Source organism: Etheostoma cragini, chromosome 4 (genome assembly GCF_013103735.1).
Source record: "Etheostoma cragini isolate CJK2018 chromosome 4, CSU_Ecrag_1.0, whole genome shotgun sequence".
NCBI classification, from domain to species: Eukaryota; Metazoa; Chordata; class Actinopteri; order Perciformes; family Percidae; genus Etheostoma; species Etheostoma cragini.
In genome coordinates, this window is record NC_048410.1 from 14,726,796 (window position 1) to 14,734,214 (window position 7,419).

Consider the following 7,419-nt stretch of genomic DNA (forward strand, 5'->3'; position numbering starts at 1 on the left):
TGTCCTTTTCCCCTAAATTACCCATGGTACCTGGAATTTTCTTTTATCCGACATCCCTCCTCCTCCTACTCCTGCCACAAGCACAGATGCTTTGGTTACCACACCTTCCTCCATCATGAAGCACGATGGGAAGCCTTGTATTCTCCAGCAGCCAGTTTCCAATGGCCCCTCAGTATCCATAAAACTCCTGCTGCCTCCACAAGGTCAAACTCAAGCTCTTTAGCATCCCAAATATGTAATCCAGCAACCAAAACCATATCATGTGTATCCTCAGACCTACCAGATCCCTGTGTATCCTTCTAAATATCCCTCTCAAAGAGAAAATACTCAAAACACTGCTCCTGTTACAATCTCAACAACCAGTGCAGCTATACTGCTATAAAGGCTGCTGCTCAAAAGCCATTTTATTACCCACACCCTTATATGCCAGTACGATATGTTCCCCAGCAGGCTCCCAATCCAGTATTTCCTGATCATCTTGCAAACCCAGCTCCATTTGATGCGTATGAATTTAAGTCTATGTATCGTGCCATGCCTCAATTTAATCCTTTCCCTCCTCAAAGGCCAAAATCAGCTTCAGGAAACTGGTAAAGGTGAGTTTTGGTTAACCTCACAGATTTGTCCAGCGATGCTATGACAGATTTTCTAAGCATCGTCTCTTGCTTTGTATTTAGCAAGAGGGATTCAAAATGTAAATTTTCTGTAGAAAAAGAAAGGGCAAGGTTAGCTGCACAAGTAGACTACTGTCTGAATAATGATGGTAAGACATTCAGGGCCATAGTTGGGTTCTAGAAACGGTGAGGTTGTGAGTCCACAGCCACTCCAATGTCTTTTTTTCTTTAACTGATAATATATATAATTTCTTCTGGTAGAGTTAATTCATTATATGTATATATATATAATTGTTATTATTATTATATATATATTTTTTTTTTTACATATTTCTAAGCATGATGCTGTTTCTATGGCTACAAACACTTCTTTCCATTACCAGTTAATCTTCCTTTTTATTTTCTTGCCTAATTGTTTTGGCCATACAAAATGTCCGAAAATAGAGTCCAAAACCCAAAAATGTCATGTTAACTATTATGGAAATCTAAAAAGGTTAGTAAATATTCACATTAGAGAGGCTGAAAGCAGTTACTTTTTGGTTATATTTGCTTTACAAAAAATGACTTTAATGATTATTCAATAATCAAAAATGTTGCTGATTAGATACACAAATTGTTTTAACTCTGCATGCTTCCAAACCTAAACCACATTGCCTGGAACAACATCATTTTAAGCAAAGAGCATACTGACTATTTTGTGTTGGCCTAAACACAATTTTTAATTATGTGAAGTCTAGAAGTACTTCAGTAAAATACCAAGTATTATATTTTCCCAGACGAGACATTGGAGACACGAGCTTAAGTGTCCTCAAATAGCTATAGCCTTAAATACCCTATCACTATTCATATACACATTCATACATGTCTAAAATAGTAATAAATGTAACCAACTGGTCAACATGTATGGAAAGGATGGTTATTCTGTCTGCCACTCAGCTGTTCTGACGTCGAGCACGCTATTTGACGTCACCGTGGGAGTGTTCCACCATCGGAAGAAATGAACGGTCATCAACACAATCCTCTCAGCGCCCATGTAAGTTGAAGTCCTTAAATCCCACATTTTGCGAACCGGTCTATGAATGAAATGTTTCCTTATGCTGTTATCCGATCTGCAACACGGTTACGGTTGACTAACATTGTTTATCCATTGTCGCGCCCGCCTGGCGAGTTGCCCTGTTTGCCTGTAGCTAACCATGGCTGAAGCGATGTTTTTTAGCTCGAGTGTCTAGCCAGCCTGCTAACTGACAGGCTGAGTGGCCAGGCGGCGAGTAAGCGCCTGTTTTGTCACCACGACAGTCTGGATGGGCGATGTTTAGTGTAGTTATACGTGAGTGATTACGAAAAACAAATGAATGATTGTGCTTAACATTGGAGACGACACCCAGGCCAGATTCAATGATATTATCAAAGCGGTCAGACCAGAATGTTGCATTAAATTGAACTAGCAAGTGTTACTTTTAGCTGACTCTGAACAATTTCGACTTTTTGTCTTCAGCTGAAGACTGGTAAATCAGCAATGCAGAGAGGGGACTCTAGGATAGTGCGGACTGTAGGATTTAAATACGCCACCGTGAAATACAAGACTCCAAAGTGTGATTAAGAAACCTTGTGAGAGTAGGCTATGTGACAGATGGCCACCCAATACCTCCGTTCTAAATTCACCCGGTGTGTCTGAACTTTTCACACCTGTGAGGACCGTTTTATGGTGGTGTGTCAATATGACAGGATTCTTCTGCATTTTTCAAAAGTTTATTAGACTTTAGTTTCTAAGACGAGAAACGCTAAACGAGTGCCTCAATATTTATGACACAATACCAATAAATTGCAATGTTCAATTTGTGAGTTTGATGGCCAAACGGGTAGAGGGATTCATTTGTTTTGTAATGTCATATATGGCTATGTGATACAACAATTAAACTCCGGATGTAGGAGCATGACATGTTATTTGAACAGGTAAACCTGTTGTTTACTCTTTTGAAAAACATATCAGACCATAACTGTAACTAATTAAAAAAGATGAAATGCTCTTGTTGTGATAAAGGCAATTGTTGGACATGTACACCTCTGACAGATGCTATAAATGCTAAATATTTAGTATACAGAGCCTATCTACACATAAAGTACCATAACACTATGACCTCGCCCGCACAGCAGAACGCACCGGTGTGCACTGTAAAATAAAACGAACATCACCGGTGCACCACGTTAGCTTGTAAAGCTAGCTACAAGAGGAGGATAAAAGCCATCAAAACGGAGTCAACTATGTACCCTGACTTTATCTACCACAACGGTTAGCACCAGCATACAAAAAAACGACAAACTACATTGACGTTTTCGGCAAATATATCCTGCAATTGGTTGTTTTAAAGGCTAGGCCTAGAAACGTTGGCTAGTGAGCTGCTAATTTATCCTCTTCTTATCTCTAGCTAACGTTAAACCGGTGGGCTCAGTCTATTTTCAGTAACTTATTAACGTTATTCATAGATACAGCCTGGTAGTTGTGTACACGTCTTACTTTATCACATCATCTGTTTAAGTTGTTAAGCAAACGTTAACGTTACGCATACTACCATAACCATAAATGTATGACATCGAATGCACCTGTAACCTTTTCAATAATTGAATCAACTGACGTTAACCTACATTGTGTGGCGATGGTATCACTCGTAAGTGTGTTTGAAATAAAGTTTGTGTTTAACGTAATAGTCAAAATAAAAAGGGAGTAGGTGTTCTACTGAAGGGGTGGTGGTGATCTCATCGGAGACGTACGACTGTATCCGCGTACTCATGCAGAAAGCAATGTTTGTCTGAATACATTGTTGCGTTTAACATTTGTTTTGTTTAATCGTCACGTTGAATTATTTTGTCTCAGTTTTGGTTATATAAAACAGGCAAATGGGTCATGCCCTGCAGCCATTCGCAGAAGGGGCTATTCGGCACTTTTAATTAACATCACACCATTAACGTTAATTAAGCTAAAACGCCTTGGAGACCTGTGCTGTACAACATTAAAACACGTGTTTTCATTTAGCCATTTACAAGTGATGAGGCCAGGTTATGTTGTACGAGCTCCTTGTGAAAATGGCATTACCGGTTCCTTTGGGTTGAGTAATCACTGTAAACGTCATTACCCTAAATATTGGATCTTGCAATAGGCTGCATTACATGTAGGGCTGTTTGATTATTGAAAATCATAATCACGATTGTTTTGGTCAATATTGAAATCATGATTATTTACCACAATAACTTTTGGAAAGATGCTGCAATCAATGGTTTGTTTGTTTGTTTGTTTTGCCACCTTTTGGCAGAGTAACTCCACAACTACCTGGAAAAACCCACACTCTAATATTATTGCATTATAACGTTGTTATGGTTAATATTTTTGTAAACAGTTTACACATCCAGCAGGCATAAATAAGCATTTGTCTTGATTTGTATTTCTCTGCACTAATGAATGTTAGTCCAATATTCACTCTCATGTTATCTCTTTTTTGGTCTGTGCCAAAGCCTAATAATGAAAATAATACTAAGAACAGTATCTTGGTTTGATTACCTATGTTCACTGGCTAATGGCTAACTTCTGTTTGCTGTGTGGTGCTGCTGAAATCTGCTGATAGTGCATGCCGGTTAGATTTCTGTCCAACTTCATCTCTTACTGTGATGCCAATGGATCAATGAAAACTACTGTTGTCTTCTTCAGCTTTCTTCTCACTGTGATTTAGACTATTGATCTATTTTTGAATTGATTTGACTTGAGGTGGACAGGCCCATCCATTAAGTCTGAGCAGCTGGCAATCTGATATGATGGTTGCTTAATATATAAAATAAATGAGTAATACTGAGGTTGAACCATAGTCATGATGAGCACAGATAGCCATATAGCACTTCACACATATTTATACAAAAAAACAATTGTTGTAGACTTGACTACAAGATGAATAGATTGGTTCGATAAAGTTATATCAAATTGGGACATCACTTATCATCACTGTCTGAAGTTGTCAGTTTCAAAATGCCAGAATCTCTTCGTAAAAAAAACATTTCTCATGTCTTGCCTCTTTCTTTTTGTTTTTCTTTGCAGCATGTGATTTTTCTAAATGTCCATGGAAACAGCTGACTAAAGTTTGACAGCTATCCCACCGGTTTTCCATTTGTAAGAAGTACCCAGAGGAAGCACTGCTGGAAATCCCTGGGATTACGCCTTTCCTGGTGTTAATAGATCCACAATTCATCCGCTGATGACCACATCTGAAGGTGTGTTTATAGTTGGAGTCTTGCTAAATTGTGTGTGTGTGTGTGTGTGTGTGTGCGCGTGTGCGTGTGCGTGCGTCTCTCTCTCTATCACAGAGCAAAATGTTTTTGGTTTTTACAGATCTTCCCCGAACAATACTGTTATTGCCTTGAGTATACAAGGTCCTCTAATAAAATGTGACCACCAGTAATAGAAAAGTGAAGAGAAAAATGGAGAGACAATGCAAAAGAGCTACTTAATGTGTATGATTTCAACCCATTTTTAATATTTAATACAAACATGAATATATTGCTTTTTTTTGTGAACACACACATCTGAAACTAAAAAGTGTGGATCTTGAGTGATATGTGCAGAAGTAGGATAACTGGAATAAATGTAGGATTATGCTGTAGCAGCGACCTAAGAGTACACACTGCTTACAGATCCATAAATGGACGTGCTCCTGCTGTCATTTAGCAGAAATGTTTCTAAAACACAAGTAAATTCTTAAATGCTGCTAGACTTGCACAATCCTCTGTAGATGGTGTGACCTTGGATCCCTGCATGTACAGAGAGTGATAGGGGAATGTTGGCTGACCCACTTCTGAGAGAACACTTTGCCCCTAGCCTCCTAGAGGAGTTAGACTTTATTGTATTTTTATTGTAGATGAGGGATACAGTTCCATGTCTGCATGGACTGTACGTTCCTATGTCTTGTCTTGAGTTTCTACTGCCATACATTGCACAAGGCACTAAACGGCTGTGTCTCTGCCTATGATCAGTGAGTCAGGATCAGGTTTTTACAATCTGTGGCATCTGCAAATTAACCTTAGTAGTGTTAAATCAGTTGGCTACATAGAGATATAGTCTATGATAATAGCCTTAACATTATGTCATGTCTATCAAAGAGCCAGTCAGATGTGCATCTGTACCTGGAATCTGAGTTTTAAACTAAAACAAAAATAATCTGCAAAAGCCAAGCTGCCCCTTTTAGGAGTCTAGACAACTCACACAACTGGTTTAACACACGTGTAACATAACACAATCACTTATGTTAACTTATGTTTAAGTGAATGCAGTTTAAAGTTACAATAAATCAGTTTACACTAAAGTATTGCCCTTACAGAGGGACAGATGCTTGATGTGAATACTGTGTTGATGTTTTAATTTGCATTGAGTAATGAGTGAATTAAGCTGTGGTGGCAGTAAGTGAACAATAATACGATTTAAAAATGAAGCCTTTGTTTCAGCATGTTGATCGGATAAACTCTGTAAGGGTATTCTTTTTTTCATTACTGTACTATTCACTACCACCTACCCCTACCCTTTAACAGAGTGCTTTCTTCCCAAACTGCAGTACAGATCTAACAGCAGAACCAGCAGTAATGAGTCACTGTGTATCACTAATGGAGCATTTCATAGGGTTTTTGGTGCTAGATTGTGCTGCTGGCTTGTTAAGTGATACTTCGTAGCTCTGCTGACTCATGGAATCGTTTTTCCATTTTTCTGCAAAGTAAACCACTTACTACATAGTCAGATCACTTTAGGCTTTGGCTAGTTCCTTTTTAGAGTTACACGCTTCTCACTGGGCCTTGTAAAACATCCTGTCTAGGTGCTCGAGACTAAAGGAGGGTACATCACAAACTTACTCAGTGATGGAATTATACCGTGAGCTTTGAGAGGGTACAGCTATTTTTACAGATGATGTAAAACACTCATTTGTATATTTATGGCGTCATTACACAATCATTAGCATAAAGCATAGTGGTTGTGTCAGCAAGGTAGCTAGTAAAAAATATAAATCTTTAGCCAAATAATCACAAACTCACCATGGGAATTTATATCAAATTATAATTTTTCCTTAGGTAGCCTATATTTGTAGTAAAAAAACACAAAAAAAAACAGTTTTACTAAGGACAAAACAGAAGAGAGAGGAGTGGCGGCCACAAGAGAGAAATACCTTGTGTGCTCGCCGGACAATTCTTGCGTCTACAGAAAGTCAGCAGCCCATTGGCTGAGATTAAAGTTGATTTAGCCACTTACTCTTAAAATTTGCCGGGTATCCTAAGACAGGTAAGGAACTGTAGTATGTGAATCAGCTTTCAAATTCAAAGAGAAACCATAGTTAGTGACACACCAGTGCATGCCCGTGTACGTTTTGACAGCAAGTGAAAGGATATCAAAGAACTAGTCTTAATACACCTCCCCGTAGTGAGGTTTTGAAAATCATATTACATTAGATTATTTTTTTCTGAATTGCTGGTAATGTCAATACTGCATTTAAATACATACAATTATGGATACACTAATATTATATTTTATTACTTTTTTCAGTACCCCCAAAACTTATTGTTTTCATCACTTTTTGGGAGGGTTCAAGTCTCATCTAGGGGGTCGGACCCCTGTAATTCAAACAGTGAATTTACTGTTAAATGAATTGTATCCTGGTCTTTTTGAAAAGCACATTTAGTAATGGGTGTAATTTCAATTTAATTTAACTAATACGTTATGCTAGCATGCGTAGGCCTAGCAGAACTGTATAGATTTCTGGATTTGGAAAGGGAATGCTTGAACATT

The 7,419-nt window shown here is 38.2% G+C and overlaps 1 protein-coding gene across 5 annotated transcripts in view; it reads left to right on the forward strand.

The window, feature by feature from the left end:
• The first annotated feature begins 1,438 nt into the window (after positions 1-1,438).
• The window catches only part of tmcc1b (transmembrane and coiled-coil domain family 1b), a 16,328-nt gene continuing 10,347 nt past the window's right edge, over positions 1,439-7,419 (forward strand). For 3 of the 5 annotated variants that reach the window (XM_034869256.1, XM_034869255.1, XM_034869260.1), the window contains exons 1-2: positions 1,439-1,644; positions 4,693-4,865. The gene's annotated coding sequence lies outside the window, so the exon portion shown is untranslated. Of the gene's footprint in view, positions 1,645-1,703; positions 2,037-2,793; positions 2,902-4,692; positions 4,866-7,419 lie in introns of those variants that run through there. The other 2 variants (XM_034869259.1, XM_034869258.1) reach the window with 2 other exon arrangements.